The 26,341-nt window shown below is 50.7% G+C and overlaps 1 long non-coding RNA gene across 1 annotated transcript in view; it reads left to right on the top strand.

Moving 5' to 3' along the window:
- Window positions 1-6,630: 6,630 nt before the first annotated feature.
- LOC119087917 overlaps window positions 6,631-26,341 on the top strand; it is a 42,868-nt gene continuing 23,157 nt past the window's right edge. The window contains exon 1 of the long non-coding RNA XR_005091460.1: window positions 6,631-7,825. This is a non-coding gene — a long non-coding RNA (uncharacterized LOC119087917). The remainder of the gene's footprint in view (window positions 7,826-26,341) is intronic.

Below are 26,341 nucleotides of genomic sequence, written 5' to 3'. Positions count from 1 at the left end.
CTAGGCATCTGCTGGTGACAAGAGTCCAGGAACCTCTGTCAGGTGGAGACAGAATCCAGGTGAGGTAAAGGTAGGAGTAGGCAGGCCTGGGCTGGGTAGAGGCCCTGCATCCTGGACTCTCATGACTCTTTGTGCCCATGGGAGCTGCTGCAGATGAAGCTCCATTATGGAAAGTTGGCCTTGTGCACCATATGGGCTGGGCATAGTCTGGGGCTGGGAAGCATCCCAAACCTGGGAGGGTACATGTGTGTGCACTTGAAAAGATCCTACCCCAGTCTTGCTTTCTCTTGGATGGGGTCACCATGCTAAATCAGACCCTCGTTCCTCCTTCCTGCCAACTGAAGCTCTTACCATCTTTCATTTCCCTAACAAGCTATGGCAACAGCACTTTACCATTTTACTTTTCCTTCTGAAGCATCTCTGCCTGCCCTGCACCCCACTCCCACCCCCAACACCAGGAGTGGAGGTTGGGATGCTAAGGGGCAGAGAGGTTAGAGCCTGGTCTTCACTCAGCACTGGATAGAGACTCCCAGAATCATGAACCTCAGGGAGAGAAGTATAAGGCTCCTAGATACTGCCACATGAGTAGGAGATGAGATCAGGAAGAGCCCAGGAAATGGAAGTATGGAGAGAGGAAGCTGTATTCTGAAACATCTCAAGTCTCAATAGGCCAAAAAGGCCAGAAGTGACATGATGACCCCCGGGGAGAATTAGGGTTTTCCAAAGAAGCTATGAGGTGGCTGCTCCAGTACAGCAGCTCTGCTGGGCTTCACTTAGAGTGGAGATGTGCTCATTTTTGAACACTTCAGCCATGTATCTCCTTTATGTAGTCCCTGTAATGAAGAGGGCCCAGGACTCAGGGGTGGGGGTGGAGGGAATACTATGAGCCCTCTGTCCAAGCTTGCTGTTGATCAGGTTGGCACCCAATAAGCCATATGCTGAGTCTTGGCTTCTAAGTGGACCAGGCAATCTGTGTGTAGGGATGAGTGTGTTCTAGGATGAGCAGGGAGATGGACATCCAAGCTTGGCCACAAAGGACTAGGTACAAAGCACAGTGGGAATAGGCTACTGGCCCTGAGAGTCTCAGAGCAATGCTGGCACTCAGCCCCCATGGATAGAGCTGAGCTGGTTCCTAAGTCATTTGTACGGGGCCTGCCCACACCTCAGCAGACAGTGCTGCATCCTGGGCACAGTGAAGTCTGAAAGATGGCCTTCCTACTGAATGTCCTATGTCTGCTGTCCATTCCCAGTTCAGTTCTGTGCCCCTGAACTGGAGCCCTATCCTCTACTGACAGTGCTCCTTGAGCTTCTCAGTGCCCAGGGCAGCTTGTCATGGACTTTACCATCCACTTACTCTCCAGCTTTCCTCCCTCACACCCTCCCCATCCCAATCTCTGCTCACAGCCCAGGTCACCATGGTCAGGAGCCCAGACTCCAGGAAGGGCAGTGGCCCAAGAATGGACCTCCAGCTCCAGAAGAGAGGCAAGGGAAATCTGAGAAAATAGCTAGGCTGTAGGGTTTAGAGCAGCTTCAACAGAGCTCAGGCTGGACAGGGGACACATTTTTTGTGCCCCCCAGGAATCCCTACACTAGGGGACTGCTGCCTCTACCAATTCTTTCAGCAGTGCCTTGGATTCATTCACTTTGGGGCCCTACTCCTTGGAGCCAGAGCTGACCAATCTCCACCCACTTCTGAGGGAGGAAGGGAAAAGAGACATCAAGCCCAAGGTCAGTGCTGTGGTCAGACCAAAGCTTGCTGGTACCCCTTCCCCACCCTCCAAAGGGTGGAGGTTCTGTGAAGGCTCTGCTTTGGGGGTGGGATGCAAAGGCCCTAGTGGTCTATGACCGTGTGGAAGTATGAATCTCTCCAGAGAGTACTGAGGCAGGTTCTCTGTGGTGTGTCTTTGTGCTCCATGTGGGTCCTTTTGTCTGCTACCTGAATAGGACTTGGGACTAGGAGAATTTGGGGTGACCAATACTGGCTCAGGGTCAGAGCCAGCAAAGGGGCTCATACTCACCCTGTAAAGACGAAAAGCAGGTCTGGAGATTGCCTGAGGAGATGTGGGTGCAGAGGTTGTGACCTCCTCTACTGACAATCACCCTAGGTCAGCAGTTCTCAACCTGAGCATTGTAACCCCTTTAGCAAGCCTCTATTTCCAAAAATATTTGCATAACAGTAACAAAATTACAGTTACGAAGTAGCAACGAAAATAATTTTGTGTCTGGGATTCACTACAACATGAGGAACTGTATTAAAGGGTCGCAGCATTAGGAAGGTTGAGAACCACTGCCCTAGGTAATAGTGCCTGTAACCTCGGGAACTGGGAACCATGCTGGGATGAGACATGCCAGTGCAGAGTCTCATACCAGGACGCCAGCAGGTGGCGCTGGCTTCCGAGGACGTGGGGGGGGGAATGCCTGCAGCAGACCTGAGTGGGTGTCACTGCGGCTGCAGATGGTGGTGGGGGAGGGAGGAGGAGGATTTGTCATTTTCTCCCTAGGCTGCAGAGCCTCACGTGCCTCGCGTCCCGCATAGCTGGAGAGAGGTTTGGGGGCGGGCTGCGGTCCAGTGTATCCACCCAGATTTAGACATTGGTGCAGATGCAGATCTCCCACTTCCACAGCGCGAACCTCAGCCCAAGGTGCAGAGGTTGCTTCAGAATCTCAGGGGGCATAGTCTCCACCCTGTGCCCCCCAACTGGAGTGGCTAGGGGACAGACTGCAGTGACCTCAGACCCTACCCCACCTTTCCCAGGTTGCCGCGGCAACTGTTCAGGGCCCCCTGGGTGGGAACAGTGGCTCTCAGGACATCCCTTCGTCCCACGCGCATCAGCGCCCTGCCTCTTTTGGTGGCTCCACCGCCAGCACCGCGGACAGCGCCCAGGACTGCCCGTGGGTATCCGGGCACCCCAACTCAACCTGAGAGGCTGCACGCTTCCCTCCCAAGCCCCTTAACCCGCCGCTCCCCCGGCCCCTCCCTTTGTCTCCTGGCCCTCGTCCCCCTCTTCGGGATCTCGAGCACTCAGAGCTGCGGACACACGTGGTCAGGGGCTGGGTGGCCACAGTCTCCCCCGCGGTCGCCCCCACCCTCCCCGTGACGTCCTAGGCATGCGGGCCCCTTTGTGTCCTGCGGCCAGATCCCCGACCCGGCAGCTGGGCCGCCCTCTGGGCGGGCGCATTGTTCGCCGGATTTGTCCGCGGAGCGAGGGGCCGCCGGGGGCCGGGGCTCGCCTTTTTCCCGCGGGAGGGGCGCCGCGCCGGCCGGGCTCGCGGGCTATTTCCATGAGAAAGGAGCGGCGGAGGCGCCTCTCTTGGCATTCACCGCGTGCCTTAATTGTATAGACATTAAATCAAGGTCCGCTGTGAACACGCAGAGGGGCCCTCAGGGCTGCGGCGGGCGGCGAGCGGCTGGGCCAGGTCGGGGCCGGGGCTGCGGCTTGCGTGGGGTCCTAGCTTGAGGGGCGCGAACGCTCCAGCTTCTTCGCGGCGGGGCGGGCGGGGCGGGGCTCCGCGCTAAGCTGGCAGTGCAGCTCTGGTCCGCCCCCAACTCCGAGGAGCCCTCTCTCCTTCCCCTCCCCGAGGTAGAGAAGGGCCTAGGCAAATCCCTTGAGGCGTCCCTGCAGCAGGGACCCCTCGGAACAGCAGCGAGAGAGATGCAGGAGCCGGCCGGGGTGAGCGTGCCCATGCTCCGGCCTTCCGCGGTCTTCTGAGGAGTGCAGAGCCCGCTCCACCCCGGCGGCGCAAACCTCTCCGCAGCTGCCCTTCCCTGGCTCATCTTCCGGACCCCACTAGGAGCGCGTGAATGCGGTGAAAATAAAGAACCTCGATGTTCGGAGATGAAAAGCAGTCTCTTTTTTACAACCCGCTGAGCTCTCTTCCCTTGCGGCTCAGACCGGCTAGAAGCTGCTCGAGGAGAGAAAGACGGGGTGACCCGAGAGGCCGCTTGCCGGCTCGCCCCGGCCGGGGCCGCCAGCGCAGTTACCCGTCCGGGCGCGAGCCGCCGCCGCCGCCTGCTGCTCGTCGGCTGCCGTCGCCTCCGCTCCGCAGCACCGCCCGCGCTGTCGCCCGCTCCCGCCTCCGCCTCCTCCTTGGCGCCCGCAGGACCCGTACGCCACGGCCCGGGGTGGAGGAGAGCGCAGGGACATCGCCAAGGAAGCCGGGCAAATTCCCGAGGGCCGTCTGGGAGCCCAGCGTCCGCGAGGTCGGCACTGCGGGAGTCCGACTCCCACTCTCCTGGCCCAGCCCGGGTGCAACCGTCCCCGCGCTCGCCGCTACCGCCGCTGCCTCCGCTCGTATCCGCGCTCGGCTCCGGCACCGGGCGATTATCACTGGGGCGCGCGGTGACGTCACCCGGACACCGGCTCCGCCGCCTCCTCTCGGAGGTGTCCTTGAGAACTGAGGGGCACGCGCACCGCGTACACGCGCACTCACGCACCGCGCGACCGGTGCCTCCCGCGCACACGCTCGGCGTCCCGCTCGGCGCGCTCCTCGACTCACGGACGCAGCCCTCGAACACCTTCGATTGTGCCCGGCGCCCGGCGGTCACACGTATGCGGAGAAACCGCCTCTCCTACACTCTCGAACCGCTCATACTGTTCTGCGGCACCACCCACGCAAAAGCTTCTCCCGCAGCCCACCGACCGCAGCTCCTTGACACCCACCAGCCACACCCCGCTGTGCAGCGAACACACTATGCCTGCCTTACACCAGCGGCGGGTCCTTCCAGAATAACTAACCACTCAATACAGTGGCTCCCGCGCCCCTCTCTCCTGGGGGAAAGAAAGGGGTCCCAGCCTCCTGCTGACGGCCTTATATGGAGGAGAGAGTTAGACGTCTCCCCCAACCCCCATCAGAGACTGCTCGCCTCTTTCACCCTTTCCTAGCTGGGTAGGGAGTCCTTGCCTACAGCGATGGGAGCACAGTCCACACTTCACAGCTGATTGCAATCGGATCTACTCCTTGCAGCCTATTGAAGGGTGGCTATTCTGATCTGGTGGTCCTTTAGGACTAGGGATCAGCGGCTTTCCCCAAACGCCACTCCAGGCCTCCCAAGCGGCCTTTGTTCCCGGTGCAGACTGGAGGAACCGCACAGAAGCAGGCAGGCCTCTGGCCCCTATTTTTCCTCCCTGGGCCAACCCAACCTTTGAGCCATCTGCCCTCTAGCAAAAGCTAGGTGACCCAGGATAAAGATTCTGCCGTCCTTCCTTTCCAACCTTCTCCAGCCCTGCGGGAACTCCGAAGACACTCCGCTGGGAAGGAGGTGATCTCGGAGATCTCATGCTACTCCTGGAAGATCCTCAGAGGGTCGAGACACCTCTGCTCTTCCAATCCACGATCTTTCCCTTTTCAGGTGTCAGTCGCTACTGACGCTGGAGAATCCCCACTTACACAGCCAGCATAAGCCCACTTTTGCTTATGCCCAACCCCAAACCAAGGAAACTACCCACAGCCTGCCAGCACCGGTAGCCCCAGGGACACTGACTCGAGACTGAAGGATCTAGACTCCGAGCAGAGGCTGCTTCTCGTTAAGAGTCAGCTCCGCCTGGCCAGCGGTCCCTCTCCCTACAGGGTACTGGGGCAGGTCCCTAGGACCGTCCAAGACTCCGCAGCGCAGTCCAGGACCCCAAAGCTACAGGGTCTGCTGTCCATGGTGTTGAAGGCATAGCCTGCAGGAACCTCTTCTCATCCGCGGAATCTCGGTCCTCTCCCACAGAGGCGCTCCCAGGACCGCAGACCCTTTACCTTCCCTCAGCCCCAACCTCCGTTTTTTGCAATGGTCTAAGACATCTCGGCTTCTAGCCTGCCCAGAGCTTGTTTCTATTTGGAGGGCGCGCGGGGGATGGGATGGCACTCCCAAGAGCCTCGGGTTTAGGAGCGCGCTTGCTACGGGGCCGGCTCTGCACCGTGACTCCTCAAAGACCAGTTCCCTTCCCAAGCCAAGGACCTCCCCTTAGGCCTCCCCTTACTATTTATGGGAGATATTTACACCAGGCCAGAGAGTGGTGCTTGGGGAGTCTGGAGCTGCACCCCTTCCAGGGGTCAGACCAAGTTTATTTTTCGTATCTCCGCCGAAACGTGCCTGAGCTTTTTCTCCTGGTACTTCTATGCGTTCAATCCGGGGTACCAGTTAGGACCCCTGGCTCTCTTTTTCCAATTCCCTGCGTCCTGCCTCCTGGCCTGGTGGACTGGGGGAAGGGCTGTCCTAGGCGTGGGGGTGGAGCTGCCTGTGCGTTGAGAGAAGGAGAGCCCACCCCAAGCATTCCGCTGCCTGTTCTTCTTAATCCTCCCGGTAGGGACCTTTTTGGTGACCCTGGAACCTCCAGAGGTTCCGTAAAAGTCAACTTACTGATGCTGGGCCTTGGCTCAGGTTTGTTCTCCCTTGGACTCCGTATGGCCCAGCCTCACCTCTTCACGATCCTTCTTTCCGGCGCAGCCGCCTCTCCCCAGCACACTGCAAATTTGTGTTTGTGGATTTATTTATTTGCTAGCTCCTGGGTACGTGGGGAAGAGGATGGGGCACGAAGGTGGGGCGACATAGTCCAGTTACCTCAGGCTCCAGGTTCCAGGCCGCTGCTCCGCGCTCACAAAGGCCATGCGCGCCGCAGCCCGGCAACTTTGAGACGGGTCAGGTGGCTCAGGCAGGGTGGGGGCGGGAGGAGGAAGGGAAGGATGCAGGCTCGACCCCCTCCTTTCCCTCTTGCCCTCCATCCGCGAAAGTCTGCAGCAGTGTGGGATTAAACAGATCAACAGAAACCCGTGAAGAACCCCCTCCCTTTCCGCCCTTTCTTCTTCGTCACACCACCGCCCCCTCCTCTGCAGGAGGCTTGTCATTCCTCCAGAAAGGGGAGGTGCCTTGATCCACATCTGGGAACAGCTGGCCCACAGTCTCTTGACCCTTGATCCTACCCTGGCTTCGAGGGGAGGAGAAATGGGGGAAGAAGGCCTTCAGGCTGCCACAGCACCGACATCCAGCCCCCTTTGCATACATGGCCTTGGGAGCGGGTGGTAGGACAGATGCAGGGCCCACAGTACAGATGTGGCCAGCAGAGGGAAGAAGGGATCAGCTTTGCAGGCCCCTTTGCACTCTTTAAATGGTCCATAGCGTCTCAGATCTAGCTTGATGGTCAAGGTAGCTTGAAGGCCTTCACCCAGGAATGTCACAGGCCTCAGCTTCTTCATACCCAGTGCAGGTGGCCTTAAACCTCTCTCCTGAGGGTAACTTGTCTCCTAATGTAGTTGGGGTTGAGAATGAAGCTCTCAAGGCAGGGCATATACTTGATACCCAAGGGGAAAGGCCCCTGAAGGCACCCCTCCCCCCAGGAGCCTGGGAATACTTCACTGCCTGCTTTACCCTGCTGTATCCGAGAGTATAAATGTGAGTGACTCCCATACAACACTCAGATGTTATGCTCACTACCTGGAGATTCAGCTAACTCTGGCTGCCCCTAAGCTATGGTCTGGGTAAGGCCAATGGGGAAGAAAAGATCTGGCCTTGCTCCTCCTAGCTCTTTGTAAAGGTGGGGGGGCGGGACCCCCACCATGACTGAGTACTGAGGGCGGAGCCAGCCACCACAAAGACTGCAATTGTGAGTGAGGCCTGGTGCACAATGGAACGGGCTGGGCCCTCCACATGGAAATGAGGCCAAAGCCCCTTTTTCTCCCTCCTCTGTCTGGCTTCTTCCTCCTCCTTCTCCTCCTCTTTGGTCTTAGAGAGCACCGTGGACAGAGCTCAAATGAAATCACTGGAAGTGAAACTCAGCTTGGTCCAGGGTCCCTCAGAAGCTCCACCAAGGCCTTCAACATTGCTTAGCCTTGGAAAGGCCAGGTAACAGCAGGCTGGGATGGGGGTGGGGAGGGAAGGAGGATTACAAACAGGGCTGTCCAGGGCAGGACAAAGAATGAGGGATCCAGGCTGATCTTCTGGCCTGTGGCGGCGGGAACAGGCCTTTTGTTCCTCAGGGTCCAGCCTTTTGGCTAGTGGAATATCCTTGGCTATGTTCTGATACTCCCGTGAATCCTGTGTTTCCAGGTGACCCCCTAGCCACCCACCAAGGCAAAGATGACAAAAATCTGCCCCCCTTCAACTCTGTCCCTTTCAGAATAAGTTTTGGTTCTTATGAAGAAATTTCTCTTTACCTCTAGGGCAAGCCTGAGACCCCAGACAGAATGCTGTGGAAGGCTGGCTCTACTCTAGGGATCTTTTAATTTTTTAGTAAAATTTATTTATTTATTTATTTGTTTATTTATTTATTTATTTATTTATTTATTTATTTATTTATTTTGTGTTTGTACTGGGGAATAGAGAACACAGGGGAACTTGTGGGAATCAATTCTCTTACATTGTGTAGTATCAAACTCAGGCCTGGCACAAGTCCTCACCTGGTGAGCCATCTTACTTCCACTTAGGAACCTTGATGTCAATAAAAATCACCTGGGAGCTAGGATTCAGTACTGCTCCAATACTAACCAGAAGAAAGGGTCAAGTATCAGAGCAGGAACTTGGGGAGGATGCTTTCTGGTCTCCTTGGAGTTCCTCCAAGATCTACAGAGTCTTCTGATGGGCTTCATAGGCCCACTTCAGGTATGAAAAATTCCTGGCAGGGTTACCCCATTAGATGTTCCTTCTTTTAGAACTTAGACCTCAGAACAGGCTCCTGAAGAGCAAAGGCAAAGATTCCTGGGGCTCAAGGTGTCTTCTCCAATGGGACCCTATCCTTATCTGACTGCTCATCTTAGAGCCAGGCAGAGGAAAGATGCAATGAAGACATCCTAGGCCCAGGGCCCTTTACCCCCTTAGGTTCTCTGAGGCCCGGACCTCGAGGCCCCACCAGAGGGAGCCCCTGCATGATACCTGCAATACTGAGCTAGCTTGACCTGGAGTCTGACTGGGGTTCTGAGCAGTGTCTTAGTTCAGGAGTAGTGGGGAGACAACAGTAAGAAGCCCTTGCTTGGGCTACAGGACTATCTTGTTAAGGTATGCTGTGAAAGGGCTTGCTCCAGCTGCTGCTTCTGTAACACATCTGGCTGTGTTTTCCCTCCCAGACAGCCTGCCACCCTCCCAAAGGATACCTGTTCTTCTTGGTCTCTCCACACCTACACAGGCTCAGATAGCTGTGCTGTGCTGCTGTCCTCTGCAAAGGGTTCCCGGAAAGGCCCAGGGATTGCTGCCTGCCAGGGGGGCAGTAGCCCTTGCTTCCCTCTCTTGGGATGTGCCAACCTTGCAAATTACCTACCTCAGGGTTGCCCACGCGGATTACCACAGCTCCCTGTGTTTCTCTGGTCTGGGTCTCTGGAAGGGGAGAGAAGAGAATGGAAGGGAAAGCCCTGGATTAGCAGGGTAGGCTGTGAAGTGAACAAGCGCCTTGGCTCCGCCTACTCCGATTACAAGGAGGCTCAAGAACCCTGGCCAGTGGTGCAGAGGTCCACGTTATAATCATTGACTGAAGGAGGGTAGTGGAACTCGTCTGTGGTGAGTGCTCAGTCCTCTTATGTGGGGAGTCTGGGAAGGACATGCTTGCCTAGGATCGCAGCATAAGCAGCGTTGTGTAGAGACTTATACCCTGGGCAAGTGTGGACAGAGAAACACTCAGAGACACTCTTTGACATCCCATGATCAGGCTAGAATGTGGGCAGAGGCAATTGGGCCTATTTGTTCATAATTGTGTTCTTTTTAAGGTATTGTTCACTTAGGGCAAGTGGCAGTGGTGGCTCACTAATCGTAGAAATAAACTCTCTTTAAACACAGGTACTTAAATAAAAAAGAGTGGGTGGAAGAAATGTGAGGTCAACAGAGCAGGAGGCATGTGTCTGTGGGTCAGGGACCCAGTGGTGTGGGAACAGCTTGCAAGGGGTTTCTGTGTCCCTGGAGGGTCTCTCCACCTCTACACAAAGGCTCCCTTCAGCTATAGTATCTCACATTCTGATTTGTGACTTTTTTATACCATTTTCCCCCTGGAGGGTACTTGGAGGGCTCTATTGGATTTGGCCTTGGTATATCTAGAATGGGTGTAGTGGGGTGAGAGGTTGACCCTGGAGTTCTTCAGGACACTGGCCTTGTTATTGGAGGTTCCTCAGGTTGGACAGGGATGAGTGCAAAGAAGATGTGTTCCTGGTGGGAGACCTCTAGGAGAGACTAGTGGTCCTTCCTAAGCTCTACAGAGGCTGGTTTGCAGAGATTCAAGGACAAGAGCCACTATAGGATAGATGGTGATTCCCCAAGGACCTGGAATCTGTAGGGTGGAGGGACTGCTCTGAGAAGAACAGGCAGGCGGAGGTTTGGCAGCTGCATAGCTGCTCAATTCATAGTGTGTACTAAAAGCAGGCCCTGACCCTGGAGCTTTATGGGACCTGTTTTGATACAGGAAGGCAGGAGAGATGGACATATCTCTATAGACTGAAGGATATAATTTAGTGTGCCTTAGCCCAAGAAGGGCAGGAGAGTACTTACAGGGAATAACCCAGAGGAGCATGGTGCAGGGTTGAGCTCTGCAGTCCCTAAAAGAGAGATGCTGCAAGAGAAAGGATGAGGCCAGGCCAGGTCCTTGACTCTGGGAGACTTTCTTGCCAGTTCAGGTGTCCTTCTTGCGTTTGCTCTTTTCTGAGTGTCTGCTTAGGTCCCCTGAGGCCCAGAAAGGAACCAATCCACCTGTCCATTCTGTGCTTGGCATCAGTTCTGACCATGGGGACAGATGTGACCCTACATGGTGAGCAGACATGTTTGCACAAGGGCTTTGCAATACTCAGCTCAGAATATGGGACTCTTAGTCCCATCTCTGTCTCCAGAGCTACTGCTCTTGAGCCCTGGAAATACTCCTTGTACCGGGTCAGCCTCAGTGCTGGGTACTGCAGCCAGGGGAATCTGGAGGCTCTGAAGGTGCAGTAGGACTTTACCTTCTGCGGGCAGCAGACACCAGCCACCCTTCTCTAGGAGTGTATGTCCTTGCCTCTGAAGAGGAATGGTTACTACAGGGTACAGAACTTAGAGCAAGGCAAAGAGGTGCCAGGTGCCATGAGTGTACCAGACCTCTGCCACACATTGGCACATATTGTCCCTGAATTCCCTGCTAGAGTCTGTTTAGATCTAAGGTGAGGAGGGCAGCTGTCTCAAGGCCCTGCCTAGCAGCCCCCTGTTTTCCCTGAGAGCTTCCAGCTCTCTCTGATAGACCCCAGCCCTCTTCGTGGGCAAATGACTACTGGTTCCAGATGGGAGGCTTTCTTTGGGGACTGTGGGTCTCATGAGACTGGAGCAGAAAGTGCTGCTTCGGAGTTGGAGCAGCCCCTTCCTGCCACTATAGGGTCTCACAGTATCTCAGGCTTCCTCTAGAAGTCTTGCCTTATAGAGGCCCAGTGACAGTTCTCTGTACATAGCTCGAAAGTGAAAATGCATCCTCCTCCATATTTCAGGGAGACTCGTGTAAACCTGATGTGCAAGGGCTCTTCCCATTTCCTGACTCCTAAACCTCCCTCTAGCCCTCTTTCTACCCCTACGTGTATTCCCCGGCCCCTTTGTCTCCCCTTTGTCTCTGTCCCCTCTGCCCATGGATCTTTATGTTTTACTCTCTTCAACACCATTACTACCGAAAGGCCCAAGCTACAGGAACTGGACATTGGTCTCCAGGATTCTCCTTGGCCTCTCAGAGGGATATGTCTGTTCCCCCAGATAGGTCTGTCCTGTGCCCTAACATCAGACAGGCTGGAAATGTTTCCACCTTATCATCAACTGTTCTGACCCACAGTGTACTCCTCTGAGAAGTGGAAACAATAAAGCCTGCCTCCTGGGGCTTTCCAGTGAATTTAGGAGGCACAAAGACAGAACCTGCACTCGGGAGGATGAGGAAAAGGGACGCTGCCCACATCTGTGGAAGGGGATCTTAACAGGAGCACACGCTAGTGGCAATGCCGCTACCAAGGAGCTTGGCTTGCTAAGGATCCGTCTCTCCCACATTGAGGGGTGAGGCCTCCCTGAGAACACTGGTTTCCCCCAGACTTGGAAGAGGAGACTCCAAAGTGGGCTGGGGGCTGGTCCCCAAACCTAGATGCCAGCAGTCCCACTGTTCCAGGAGAAGGGGCCAAGGCAGTAAAAGCTGAGAAAGGGGCAGCATTTTCCTCTGGCTAGCCCCTCCTGGGGATGCCAACTGGCCCTGACTCCTCCCACTGTGGAAATGAGCTGCCTGGACAAGAGGCGTTAGCCAGGGTGCTAGCCAGGGTGCTGTCCAAGGTACTGTCCAAGCTAGAGGACTCTACCGGCCTGAAGATGGTAGGTAGTTCTCAGACAGATAATTTGAAAGCCACAAAGTATAGAGATAACATTTACAAGGTCTCCTGACTCAGCTCTGGACTCCTAGAGGCACCTCCTGGATTGTTCTTACACCAGTCCTAAAACCTGGGCCTGTTTGGGACAGATAGGGGCCTTGATATGGGGCAGTAACTGAAAGCCCCCCTCCAATCCCTGCCTCAGCCATGGTGTTTACATATTCCTTGGCTCTGCTCTGGGTGGCAGGGAAATTATAGGACAAGGAAGGGATAGCATCTCTGGGCCATCTTCACTGCTGCCTTCACTGGTGTCAACCTCTCCACCTAAGGCCTGGCTGAGCCCCAGGCCTCTTCCTGGCCAATACTACTTGCTGGTCTTGTAGTAATTCCCATTTCCCTTGGTGGAGAAAGACATTAAAATGGTTTCCTGAGGACTTGGGGACCACTCTTGCCAAGAGGCAAGGGAGGCAGGTGTTGGCAGACAGGGAGGAAGCAGGGCAGGAAGGCACAGACCAGCCTTCCCTTTATCAAAGACCAGGGCTTCCAGTAGGAAAGAGGAGAGGAACACTTCAAGTTTGGAACTCAGATGAGTCTTCTGAGTCTCAGTGGGGCATCTAGTTTCTCAGGCTGGGCTTCTGGGTGTCAGGGGAGGCTTCTGAGGGTTCAGTAAGGACTCTGGAAGGTCAGGTAGGACACGGACGTTTGTGGCAACCATTCTCTCTCCCTCTCCCTCCCTCACTCCCTCCTTCCCTCCCTCCAGTAATGGGAGTGCAAGACAGAATAACTTCTATATCGCATCACTGGGAAACCCTGACTGTAGACACTGAAGCCCAGCAGTGGCATTCACCCTTAGAGCCTGTGTGTGTCTGTCTGTCTGTCAGGACAAAGGCTGAGTGACCAGGACTTGAGTGTCTCCTCTGCCCTTGTGCTTTCCTTCACCACATAGGTCATGATCCCAGTTACATCCAGTACACCTACCCCTAGTGTGGCTCCAGGCAAGAGGTTGAGTTGGAAAAGAGCAGGAGCATGCTTGGCTGTACATAACCTCCACTGCTTGGAACCTAATCACCACCCTACCGGGCTGTGGATAGGATTTGGATGGGTGGTGAGGAGGGGCAGCTTGGGCAATGAGATGATTGCTCTGGCACCTTAGGAATGACCATTGCCAACTCTGGTTTCTGTGGGGCCAGGGCAGGCTTTGTCAGATAGTGCATTACTCACTGGACAGTGGACTGAGAAGGTATACAGGATTCAGAATCCAGAAGAGATCCAGAATGTGACCTCTGACCTCCTGTGGCCTGAGACTGGCCAACTAACCCAATAAGTCAGAGACAACAACTGAATCTCTGGGTGTCTGTCTCAGCAGCAAGGTTGTGATTTTTTAAAAAATGTTTATTTATTATGTGTACCTGCATGACAGAAGAGGGCGCCAGATCTCATTACAGATGGTTGTGAGCCACCATGTGGTTGCTGGTATTGAACTCAGGACCTCTGGAAGAACAGCTAGTGCTTTTAACTTCTGAGCCTCTCCAGCCCACATGGCTGTGATTTAATCAAAGACTGAGCCCTGGCTACAAGTTGGATCCCATTATCTCCATTTCACAGATGGGAAAACTGATGCTGCAGGAGCAGCCTATTGGCTTCCTACCTGCCTGGCAAGGGGTGCAGTGAGGCCCTCTTGTGGCCTGTACAGAGACTAGGTAGGTATTGTCTGTTCAGGGATGTCACCAAGCCAGGGGCGGGGGTGGGGGTGGGGGATGGCTGGGGGACACAAGGTCCCTTCTGTTCCTCCCTTTCTGTCTGTGTGTCTGAGTCTCCCACTCACATGTGCATTCTCTGCAGTGTGCTCCGTGCCTGGGTCCTCACCCTCAGTTTGTTCTTCAACAGACACTCACCCAGGGAAGGGTGGTCCCTGCAGCCCAGAAGAGCCACGGTGTGGTAGGAGGAATTTTCTCTCCTGACCTCCCTGCCCTGTGTGAGTGAGCTGTTACTACCCTTGGCCATCCATCTGGCCACTCCGTCAGGCTAGCTCTGAGCAGAGGCCAGGATGATAGCTTAAAGGAGCTGTGCCCTGCCCCCAGGCCTGGCGTTCAGTACTCCTTACCCTAGGAAAGGACCATGGACTCGGCTGTGCCTGGCCAGCACATTTCACAGTGGGAAATGTGCTCTTGGGTGGGGCAAAAATGGCAGCATTATTTATCCCCCTTATTTTATTGATATGAAAACCACTAACATGTAATTAACCTGGCAAATGGTATGGTTCAATGATGTTCACTCTAGTCTCAATGTCCCGTAACCGTCAGCACTAGGTGACTAGCGTAAAACGTTTGTCACCCTAGCACCCTGGTAAGTCGTCAGTATCTGCTCTCAACGCCCAGGCCCTGGCTCTGCCGTTCACTGCCTCTGAATTGGAAAGTTCTTGGTCTCTCAGGAGAGTGACTGTGTCATCCATGCTGTGGCAGGTGCCATGTCCCTTTCCACTGCCAACTGATGCCCATATTTTGCTCACCTACTCATGTGTCCACAGACACTGGGTTGCTTCAGCATTTTGTTTGTGGGGCGGTGCTGTTGAGCACATGTGTGCACAGGTGTGTGTGTGTGAAAACCGCTTCAGTTCTCATGAGTCTACCCCAGAAACAGAAGTGGTTCAACCTTTTGAGAAAACACCAGGCTGTTTTCTGCCATCCCTTCCTGATGTCCAGGGTCTCATGAGTGTCACCCCAGGCCTTGCCACCTGGCTTGCTCCATGTCCCCTCTTCTCCATTTGATCCTAACTTTGGAAGATCCCCAGAGGCAACTGGACACCTGGCTTCAGGTCCACACCCATGCTGTCCATGGGCAGAGGTGCAGTTTCCTGGGTCTGGGAGTCCACCCAGACCTAGGCTGTACCATCTGTGAATGGAAGCTGGAAATGAGGACCCGTGACCCTAGTGAACTCTAACCTGTAACGACCTCTGCTGCCCTCACTTCCTGGTCTAGCCCCCATTGCAGGAGCCGTGTGTAGCCTCCTCACCTAGCTCACAGTGCTGTACAATGCTGCCTTCCCGTGGTTGCTGTAACAGATTCCATACCATATGGTCAGGACTACTTCTGTCTCTCTCCCTCCTGCGGGTCAGAGTCGGTGGGCTTCCCCATTATGACCGTTTAAAATTGTTGTGGTCATTTAGCACAGCTTCCAGTTGTCACCATTGATGAGTAATATGGAAAAATCATTATTAATCCAAAACTATCTCAGGCTTCCTCAGTTTCCCACAATGTCCCCACCTGAAGTTCCCACCTGTTAACTTAGTTATCCTATTTCCTGGACTATGCTGGGCTACAGCAGCTTCTCAGATGCCCTATCATTCAGAGTGTAGGTGAGGGGGCTTCTTCCTCATGAGGCACAGGCAAGAGATACTGGCCAAAATGGGGACAATGTGAGTGAACTGATGATTGCTAGAGGCGGCCCTGGCTTTCAGAGCCAGCCAAGGGTGTGGTTGTCTTTCCTGCATTCTCAGGTAGCTTCTTTAATTAAGCTCAAGTCTCTGGCCTCACTACTCACTCTCATTGAGCACATGCAGAGCATGAACTAAGGGGAGAGCAGTGGGCAAGGAAGGCCCCAGGCTTACTGTCTCGGTAGGACCTTCACCCATTCATCCCTGCATCCTTACCAGAGGAACACCTGCTCTTTTTCAGGCCTTGAAGCCTCCCTAATACCCACATCTCTGCCTCAAAGCTATACTGTGCCACTGGCTCAGCGCTCTGGCCTCTTTTGGACATCTGCTTAGCAGGACCTGAGCTGTGGCTAAGCAAGTTCCTAAGAAACTATCAGGGCTCAGTATGGAATCCTTTTTTTAAAGGACCTCCTTCCAGACCTGTGCGCACTTTTTTTTTAAAAAATAAAGATTTATTTTACTTATTATGTATACAGAAGAGGGCGCCAGATCTCATTACAGATGGTTGTGAGCCACCATGTGGGTGCTGGGAATTGAACTCAGGACCTCTCGAAGAGCAGTCAGTGCTCTTAACCTCTGAGCCCTCTCTCCAGCCCCTATGTGCACACTTTTGTGAGTGGAAAAAGCTTTCACTTCCTGGGAAAGTGCTGGAGAATCTCAGGCTTGAGGTCTCTCAGGCTCTTTTTCTGATTACTTCAGACAATGGGGTTGGCTACACTTTCTTCTCTTGATCAGCTGCAGATTCATTTTTGAAGTTGTGCAGGGTTCAGGGTGAATAAGATCATAAGAGGTCACCAGGAAAGAATGAAATGAAAGAATAATACAGACCAGGCCGACCCTCCCCCTACCTGCCCCTGTTGTGGAGTCTGCCTGTGCTTCAGGACTTCAGAACCCATCACAGGAACCAGATTTCATAGCTGGTAACTCGTGTGGAACCAGTTGCTTCTTGGACCTGCTTCCTCACCAACTTGACCAACACATAAGCTAGTGAGAAGGAAGTGGGACCGTGGCCAGGAGGGAGGTCTCGCCAAGTGGAGTGGCCCTGGGCTGTTCCTGAAACATTGTCTCCAGAGCTGCCTCGCCTTTCAAGGTCTGGGGCCATTGCTCAGGTGTCTGTCTGTCCATGGTCATTGAGAGGGGGAGGATGGACAGACCATCTGCAGGGGCCTTTCCCTGTATTAAGCCAGATGGGAACTGGGTCTCATGGCATCCAAGGGGACAATGTAGGACCAATGGTCTGTTCCATGTACCAGTCAGGGACAGTTTCTACAGAAACAGCAACAAGCAGCGCCAGAACCCACGGCAATGCCAGGATTGGCCAAACACAACTGGGTAGGTTGGAGAGCTTCTCTGGACAGCAGAGCAGTGGGGGAGCCCTGCCCTATCCAGGTGCCTTGCCTTACCCTGCCCTGTGGTGGCTAAATGGTTAAAAGAAAAGAATCAGGGAAACCAAGCTGTCAAGTAGTTAATTGACTTTTCCTCAATCAGCTCGATGAATATTCATGAGGTGGCTGGTCCTCCTCAGGCCTGTTGTCACTGCTGCTCCTCTTCCTCGGAGCTGACATGACATCCTGCGCCAGCCTCTTCCAGCCCAAGTTGTCCCTGATTGGCTCAGCTGCACTCTTGAAAATGCCATAGCAACCTCTGGCTGGTTGCCTAGCAATCCTTCCTTCTCTTTCCTTCCCCCCCAACCCCAAAACCTAAGCTAGTAATCCATAGGCTTAGGGTGGAATCATCTTCATGTTATGGTGAGCGTGTGCATACATGCGTATGGATGTGTATGTGGGGTGTGTGTATGTGTGTAGGTGTGCAAGATGAGGAGGCTGAGGGAGTCTTCTACTTCCCAATACTGTCCTGGCTCTGCTGCCATAGATTAAAGATATGAGGCATAGACTCCTGGCCAGGCAGGTCATCTTGGGATGCTCACCACAGCACCCAATGACAGACCCTCTAACCTGAGTCCACAAGGAATCTATTTACCATTGCCCAGATATCATTGGACACAGGGCTTACTTCAGTACTTTGGCTCTTTAGTGGAGAAGCAACGGTGTCCTCAATTGAAGTTACTGACCAGCATGAAAGATGATGCTAAGCTTCTGTTGTTCTATGAATAGTCTGGGTACATATGTCTAGGTGACCTGCTTTAGGAAGCTGCTGTCTGGGATGGTAGATGCCCCCTTTCAGGCCGTGAGGGTTGTCAGGTGACTGTTCTTGGTGTACATGTGTTAGAGTAGCCACCGAGAGACTGTGAGGGCCAAGCATTGGCCCAGGAGCATTGTGAACACTCTAACTTGGGTCCCTCCTCCCATCCTCTGCACAGGTCCTGGAAGATTTGCTGTGCTCAGGCCTGGGCCTGCCTTCAGGAGGTACTTCCTATGGACATCAAGGAAAGGGTCAGACCTCAGGAGGAAACTAGAGAACACCCCTGACTGGCATTGGTTTTGTTTTTTTACAAAGATGGAAGATTTGTGGAAGTACCATACTAGGGAGGTAGGAATATTGCCTAGACTGAGATACAGGGCCCCAGCTACTTGCTGTGTACTGACATGGAGTTGGCACTGGTAGATCTAAGGTTGGAACGTAGTGTCTGTGGATTGGATGCCTGAGGGGAGGATGTGGGGCACATCCAAGGTGCAGAATCCTGTTAGACCTAGCTGGGACAGGCTTGACAGTATGGCCTGAGTGTTAGGCCCAAAGAAATACAACTCTAGCACTACATCAGGGCATTCTGGCCACTGGAGATGCCTGATATAATTCCCAAAAGATGTAGGAGGAAAATTAGTGTCCTGATGAGGGATGACAGGGGAGAAACAACAATAAATACTCAAGGGACAATGCTACACTCTATGACCACAAGATACCAAAGCAGTACACCATGATCAAGAAACCAGTGAATGGAGGCAAAGTCAGCTGCTGACATGTAATCATCTCCCATACCCCACGTTAGAGAGAACTATGCATACATGCACAGTGGCAGATGCCACCTATGAGGGCTGTGAGTGCTTAGGCTTTGCCTCCCTCAGATATGTGTGCCTATGTGAATGTACATGCAAATATGGGTGCAAGCCATTGCATGCCTGTTCAAGTGTGAATATGTAAACATATGTGTATGTATGCCTATGCACACATGCCCATGTATGGACTTTTGCATATGTGTGGATATGTGTGTGTACATGTGTGTATGTGTACATATATTCATGTTGAATGTATCTACATGCATGGATGTGTGTGCATGCTTGTGCGTACATATTTGTGTGTGAAAGTATGCCTATCACGGAGATGTATGGGTGCATGTATCTGTATAAGTGTGCATAGATTACACTCAGATGTGTTGAGTGACAACAACTGATATGGACACTTTATTTTTGACTGATGGAAGCAACATAACTCGGGCTCCCTGCTGAGCCCTGCTCTGGTTTCCCTGTTAAACACAGCAAACGTGCGTCTCCAATAAAAAGCTACACAGCAACTTAATCTTCAATCGATTGCAAAGAAAGGAAAATAAAACCCTGCTCCCTGGGGCCCATGCTGCCTGATAGGCAGTTGTTCTTGATATAGAATGTGGGTGATAGGTACATTAAATATAAATGGAGGTACAGAGGGGATCGATAAACCCTGCTTCCTCCATGCTAATTGAAAACCAAGTCAAGGTTTGATTAATGTGGAGGTCCTTTGGGTGCAGCAGAAGCCTTGAGTCAGTTCACGCCAGAATCTCCCTCCCCACTGATGGTCAGGGTCTATGCTCCATTTGGGGCAATAGGTGAGGTCTTTCCAGCTAGTCCTAGAGAAACAGGGGTGGTCAGCCTGTGAGGAGGGGTTAAGAATGATAGTCCCCTAACCTCATAATCTCAGGGACTAGAGTTCACCTTTGTGACTTCTGGTATGTCTTAACCAGGAAAGATCTGGGTAATCCTTGCCTGGAGTCCACAGTGGGCAAGATTTAGGGTGTATGAGAACTTGTATCCCCCAAGGAAACAAAGGCAGTGATGGAAGCCATGAAGACAGCTGCTGTTAGAGTGCTTGGCCTGGCACTGATGTAAAAGACAGATTCCCTGTCCTCTGAGGAGTCTAGCTACTCATGAATCTACTTCCCAGGACTCCTGTAGACTCTATATCCAGGTACCTAAGCACAGGACCTCATGTCAGAAAGGACTCTATCTAGCCTGAGCATGGCAAACATGGCTCTGGCAGGCTTTGCCCTTCTCCCCCATCCCTTCTGCCTTGCTAAAATCCATTAGGTTATATTCCTAAAGCTAGCCACCAAGGTCTGTTCCCTTATTTGGCTACTTCCTCCTCCTGAGGCTGACCACCAAGGTCCAAGGTCCAGCAATCAAAGTCTAGCAATCAAAAGTCCCCTTTGACTCAATTAACATGCCCAATCAAAATTAAACACCTCATTCTGACACAGGATTTCTCTTTTTACCTTTATAAACCACCATTTTCCTATAGGCCACATCTGTCTCCTCTCTATCCAGAGACAGTCTCTTGTGTCCCCCAGTGGGGGACAAATACCCCTATTTCCTCTCCCTTATTCACTTCCCCTCATCCTCTATCTCCTGTCTTTGTCTCTTATTCCCTGCCCTTTGTCCCTCTGGGGCAAATAAATCTCCTCTGTGCTGAGAACTTGGTCTTGTGGTATCTTGAGCAGATATCGATCCCTTCAGGAAGGGTGGTAGGATATTCCACTAAATTGCATAGACCCTCACTCCCACCTCAATGAAGTGAACAGGAAATAGGAGTTGGCTCCTGGGCTGGCTATGGGATAGTGAGTCTCCAGAGGTAGCTAAGTCTCTCTAAGCCCACCTGGGATAGGGAGGCACCCCACAAAGGGCCTGGGCTAAGTTTGTTGCCCAGGGATTTGGGGAGCTGAGTCCCTCTTGAGGCTGTAATTTGAACAGTGGGGTGCTTTGTGTGAAAGCCAAACAGAGGACCTTGTGGGGAAAGAGGTAGACAAATAATGTCTCCCCACGTCTTCCTTTGGGAGTATGAATAGGCTGCACTGGCAGGATGGGCCCAACCAAAGACTACAGGAAATGATGGCAATGGTGTCAGGGATAGCCCTTTGATCCACTGCCTACACATAGATCCCATGCTTAGCCTGGGAGCCATGAGAGTTCTGGTCTTATAGTCTAGGAATGGGGAATCTTCAGAGGATTTACTGTATGCATGAGTGTGGTAAAGTCGTGTACACATGTGTATAAATGTACAGTATAACATTGTGTGCTATAGCTTGAATAAATAGTATCACACACGTTAGGGACTTAGTCCCCACTTAGTGGTGGTGTATTGCGAGGAGCTGAAGACTGTAGGAGGTGGGCCTGGCTGGAGGAAGTAGACCATGGGGGAGGAGTCTACTTCCTGTGTGCCATGAGATGAGTAACTCCTGCCACATGTTCCTGCTGCCATGATTTTCTTCCACACCATGGGCTGAGAAGCAATGGAACCAAGTGACATGGACTAAATCCTCTGAAACTAGGAGCTAAAACAAATCTTTCCTCCCTCAGGTTGTTTTGTGAAGTATTTTGTTAGAGCAGGAGAGACTAACACAGTGTTGTCATGGTAGGAATCAGGTAACTAGAGGTGGCAATCACTGCTTGCTGAGTCTTGTGTCTTCCCTGGAGTAGTCCAGTGCTGTGATGTACTCACCCAAAGACTGACAAAGAGGACATTGATGACAGAGACTGGTGACGTTAAGGACTTTACTTCAGAGAACTTTCTTTTTCTTACTGACTTTATTAAGATGCAATTACGTAAAATAGACCTTGTTCAAGTAATGTGAACCACACGGTTCAGATGATGTCCATCCTGGAGGCCATCACCTCAATCATCAAGACCTGGGAGAATGCTACATCATCCATGGCCATTGCACAGATGCAGGCACTCTGGGCCTGAGCTGTGTCATGGAGGTCCACTCATGTCCTTTAAAGGTAGAATTCTGAGGCATGGTCATCCAGCCTGGCTTTTTCCATTGTTCTGTGTAACTATGTCACAGTATGACTTCCTGTTTCTACTGGTTGCTGAGCTGTGCGCTGTCACTGGTACGCCATGGCTTGTCTCTAGTCTTCTGTAAATAGACATGCGGGTGTGTCTGGGTTATGGCAGTTGGTTATTTAGCTGCTGTGAGCATTTTCATAAGTGTGTATGTGTTTTCTCATTTCTCCTCTGAATACCTGAGAGCCAGATATCTATGCTCAGTGATGGATGGATATTAAACTTCTCAAAATTCATATGTACAGCCTGTCAAACTTTAGGGTATTCACAGTAATGGGTAACCATCACCATCCTATAGTTCTAGAATGTTCTTATCATTCCAAAGAAAACCCTTGTCCAGCCCTGGCAATCACCAATCTACCATCTAATTTGCCTGCTCAGGATGGTTCACACGAGGCTTTATGAGGTGCTGACACTGCCCACTTCTATGGTGGAGGGAGGTACTAGGGCCAGTTAAGGAACATAGCGCCTCCTGGAGTTGGGGAAGGTAGGAAGCAGTTCTCCCCAGGACCTCCAGAAGGGGCACAACCCTGCCTAGACTGAGGTTTCAGTTAAGTGAGTCCTGTTTCAGACTTGTGATCTCTAGCATCATAAGATTAAAAAGTGTGTGCTGTATCAGCCAGTTGAGTATACAGCACTATGTTCTGGCAGAGAGAGGAACTAAGAAAGAAGTTCTATTTTCCAACTTGATCACAAATGGGTTTTGGTGAAAAGTGTTTTCTACATTTATTGTGATACTTACGAGTTTTCCTTTATTTTGTTAATAGAGTTGATTATATGGATTGGTCAGGGCAGACAAGGTTAGCTGGCAGCCTAAGAGCTCTGGCCTTTCTATGAGTAGGGCCCAGAGCCTCCCTTCCCTTTTCTTTTCAAGAGCCTTTGTAAGAGAGGACAGTGCCCACTTGGAGGTTGGGATAGTGGAGCAAGGCTACCTGGGGAGAACCAAGGGAAGGGAGCTCTGGGGACTGGTTCTGGCTTCAGATCTGGGTGGGGATGGCCTGGACTGCTGTCCTGGTCTCAAGCCAGTGGGAGCCCCACAAAGTCCTTCCCAGCCCCAACTTCACCGTGGATCCTCTCTTGTATTAGTCAAGACTATCTAGAGCAACAGAACTGATTGAATGAATATTCATTCATATATATACGGGATTCTTTAGAGTGGCATACAGGCTGTAGTCAAGCTAGTCCAACAATGGCTGTCTCCCAACAGAAAGTCCAAAAATCCAGCAGTTGTTTAGTCCATGAGGCTAGATGTCTCAGCTGGTCTTCATTATACACTGTAATCCCAAAGTAGGCTCTAATGTCAATGAATCAAGAACAAGGGCAAACAGGCAAAGAGCAAGAATGTCTTTCTTCCTTGTCCTTTATATAGGTTCCCATGGGAAAGTGTGGTCCAGATTTAGGGGTGGGTGTTTCTACCTCAAGTGATCTGTATCTAAGGTGGATCTCTCTTCCTCAGGTGGTCAATTAACTAAAAATCTCTTACAGGTGTGCCCAGTGACTTTTTAGTTAATTCCAGATATAGTCAAGTTGACAACAAAGAATAGTCATCACCCACCCACCCCCATGCCTACAGGTGCAGCCAGGCAAGGAGATGTGGCCATAAATTGGAGGAGTGACCACAGATAGATGGAGGGGTCAGAAGACTCAAGTGGGCAGCATTTTTGCAGGACTCTTGTAGTCTCCCATGGTAAACTGTCTGAAGGCCAAACAGTAGGCTCTCATCGCCATGTTTATCCCACTGGACAGGAGTAAAGACCATCACCAAAATTCTTTGGTCAAATTTGCAAGCTTTCTTTTCTGTCAGACAGGGCTATCTCCTGTGTTTAGGTGTTTATATAGTTCAAAAAGATGGTGTTTATATAGCTCAAAAAGTCTTCAAGACTAGGGGGTTTACAACATTTGGGGGATTTCCAGAGGAATTTTGGTTATATAGGAACTTGTCTGAACACTTCAAAATTATTTGGCAGTACATTTTATCTTATCAGGTGGAGGTTAGGGTATAGGGTATGGAACATGTCAAATTTCAGAAAATAGGTCAAGACACGCTCAAACCAAAGTTTTACAGAAAATAGGAATGACTTATTTTGACCTTGTAATAAGATGGTTGGCTTATAATCTTAATATGGAGTCAAGCTGGTCCATCATCCCTCCCACTTGTCTTATGTGTCCCTTTCAAATCCTTGATAGGGAATGGTTAATTTTATCTGTTGTATGGGCTGATAATGCCAGAGGGAGGCAAGTAGTTTGTAATTTTTATTTGGTGAGAGACAAAGTTTGTATCATGGCTAGGGTCTCTGTAATTTTGTCTGATTGGTTAGCATAGATGGAGTATATTTTGATTAAAGCCATCCTTTTTGTTCTACATTGAGCAGGTTGAGTGCCCTAGCATATTGTAGAACTATTTCAGCCAGTGACTTTACTTGTTGATAGATTTTGGTCTATTTGGTTTTAACAGATACCTTTTTTACAGTGAGGAGCCTGGTATACCAATAGGCAGGAAGTTTCCTTTGGATCTAACATGACAGCCTTTGCTGAGGATAAGGGGCAATGTATTTTCTTCTGAAAATGCTTCCCAGATGAAATGAGGATGCTGTTGTCAGAGACCAGAAAGGCTAGAGTATTAGTTAAAGGCTGGAAGGGGATTCAGGCAATGGGGCATTCATCAGAAGCACCTGGTTCATTGACCCAGGTGAAGAGAAAGGAAGCAATTATGATGGTTGGACCAGTTCATAACAGCTTTTAGCAAGTCAGGGCTCTCTGGTTTTGTAGGAGTACTTGGGTCTGGCATTTTTTGGTTTTTGGAACAATTTGTAGTCTATAATCCACAGCTGATTCCTGGATGGTGTCTGTCAGCCGAATGGAAGTCTAGAGAGACAGAGGTAGACTAGGGACAGAAGTTAAAGTTAAGGAACTTAAAGGAAAATCTTATATTTGGAGCTTCCTCTTCAGGAATAGGCAATAGGCAGGGAAGCTTAGGTTGTTTATTGACATGAGTACTTATCTTGAGTCCATTTGACCTGTGGCAGGGGGATTCAGTTGCCCTCCCTGAAGCTTATATGAATCTTTAAGTTTACAAAGAAAAAAAATTAAAGTTTTAGATACATTAGCATTGCCATTGTTGTTGAAATGCATATTGTAGAAGAAGCAGCTAACGGGTGCCTATAAAACAGCTGGGGTAGACTCTTGTCTTCAAGTTGTGTAGCACAAGCTGTGACTCTGGGTTAAAAAGCATGACTGTTCTTTTCTCTGCCCAGAGAGCTAGGTATATAGATTGGACAGAGATGTTTTTAGCATGAAGAGAAGCATTTTTAAGTCTATACTTAGAAGAAAACCAAAGGAAATTTAAAATCTTGAGTTTGTGGCTGGTAATAGTGGTCAGTGCTTTCCCAGCTTATCAGAATTCTATTGATCAATGTTAAAACTCTGAACCTCTGAAATCTTAGTATAATAATAGCATAGAAGGGGAAGAAATCTGTAGCTAGAGTTTTCCTGCCTTGCCCACAGTCAGGACAAATCTTTGTCACCCGCCAGTCCCACAGCCGCTCAGACCCAACCAAGTAAACACAGAGACTTATATTGCTTACAAACTGTATGGTTGTGGCAGGCTTCTTGCTAACTGTTCTTATATCTTAAATTAACCCATTTCTATAAATCTATATCTTGCCATGTGGCTCGTGGCTTACCAGCATCTTTACATGCTGCTTGTCCTGGTGGCAGCTGGCAGTGTCTCTGACTCAGCCTTCTACTTCCCACAATTCTTCTCCTCCTTGTCCCACCTATACTTCCTCCTGCCTGACTACTGGCCAATCAGTGTTTTATTTACTAACCAATCAGAGCAACACATTTGCCATACAGAACATCCCGCAACAGAAATCTGATACATTTTATTTTAAATTATTTTTATACCTTTATTATCTGCATTTATGTATCTTAAATCACTTTCAGACCCTTATAATTTTTGTATCTTCAGATGTTTATAACTTGCAATTCTATACCTTAACTTATTTTTAGACTTTTATAACTTATATACCTTAACTTATTTTTAGACTTTTATTTATGTAAACCTTAAATTTTTTATCCAATTATTTGCCATCAGACCTAAGTGGCTGATTACTGAGAATAGTCTTTGCAAAGCAAGTTCTTTTTAAATAAAGTAATAGTAAAAAGTTACATCTGAAACCTGTTCATCTTTTAATATAAGCCTGTCAGCAAGGCAAGCCCATCTGTGAGTTTGCTTTAGGCTTAACCTTGAAAAAATACATAGAAGGCTAAACAAAGTTTATTCCTGTAAAGCAGTGGCTCTCAACCTTCCTAATGCTGTGACCCTTTAGTACAGTTCCTTATTTTGTGGTAACCCCAAAATCTAAAATTATTTTTATTGCTATTTATAACTGTAATTTTGCTACTGTTATGAATTATAATATAAATATCTTTTTTCTGATGGTCTTAGGCTACCCCCATGAAAGGGACATTCAACCCCAAAGGGGCCACGACCCACAGGTTGAGAACCACTGCTGTATAAAGAAATTGCATTTGTATTTAGCATGACTATAAGTATAATTCTGAACATATTAAAGAATCTGGTCACTTATAAGGTGACTGACTATTAACTTGCATGTTTTAATCATTATTTATAATGAGTTGGTAGCTTTTATAAGATTAAG

The sequence above is a fragment of the Peromyscus leucopus genome, chromosome 4, assembly GCF_004664715.2.
Source record: "Peromyscus leucopus breed LL Stock chromosome 4, UCI_PerLeu_2.1, whole genome shotgun sequence".
Lineage (NCBI taxonomy): Eukaryota > Metazoa > Chordata > Mammalia > Rodentia > Cricetidae > Peromyscus > Peromyscus leucopus.
This window is presented reverse-complemented; position numbering and strand designations above follow the sequence as displayed.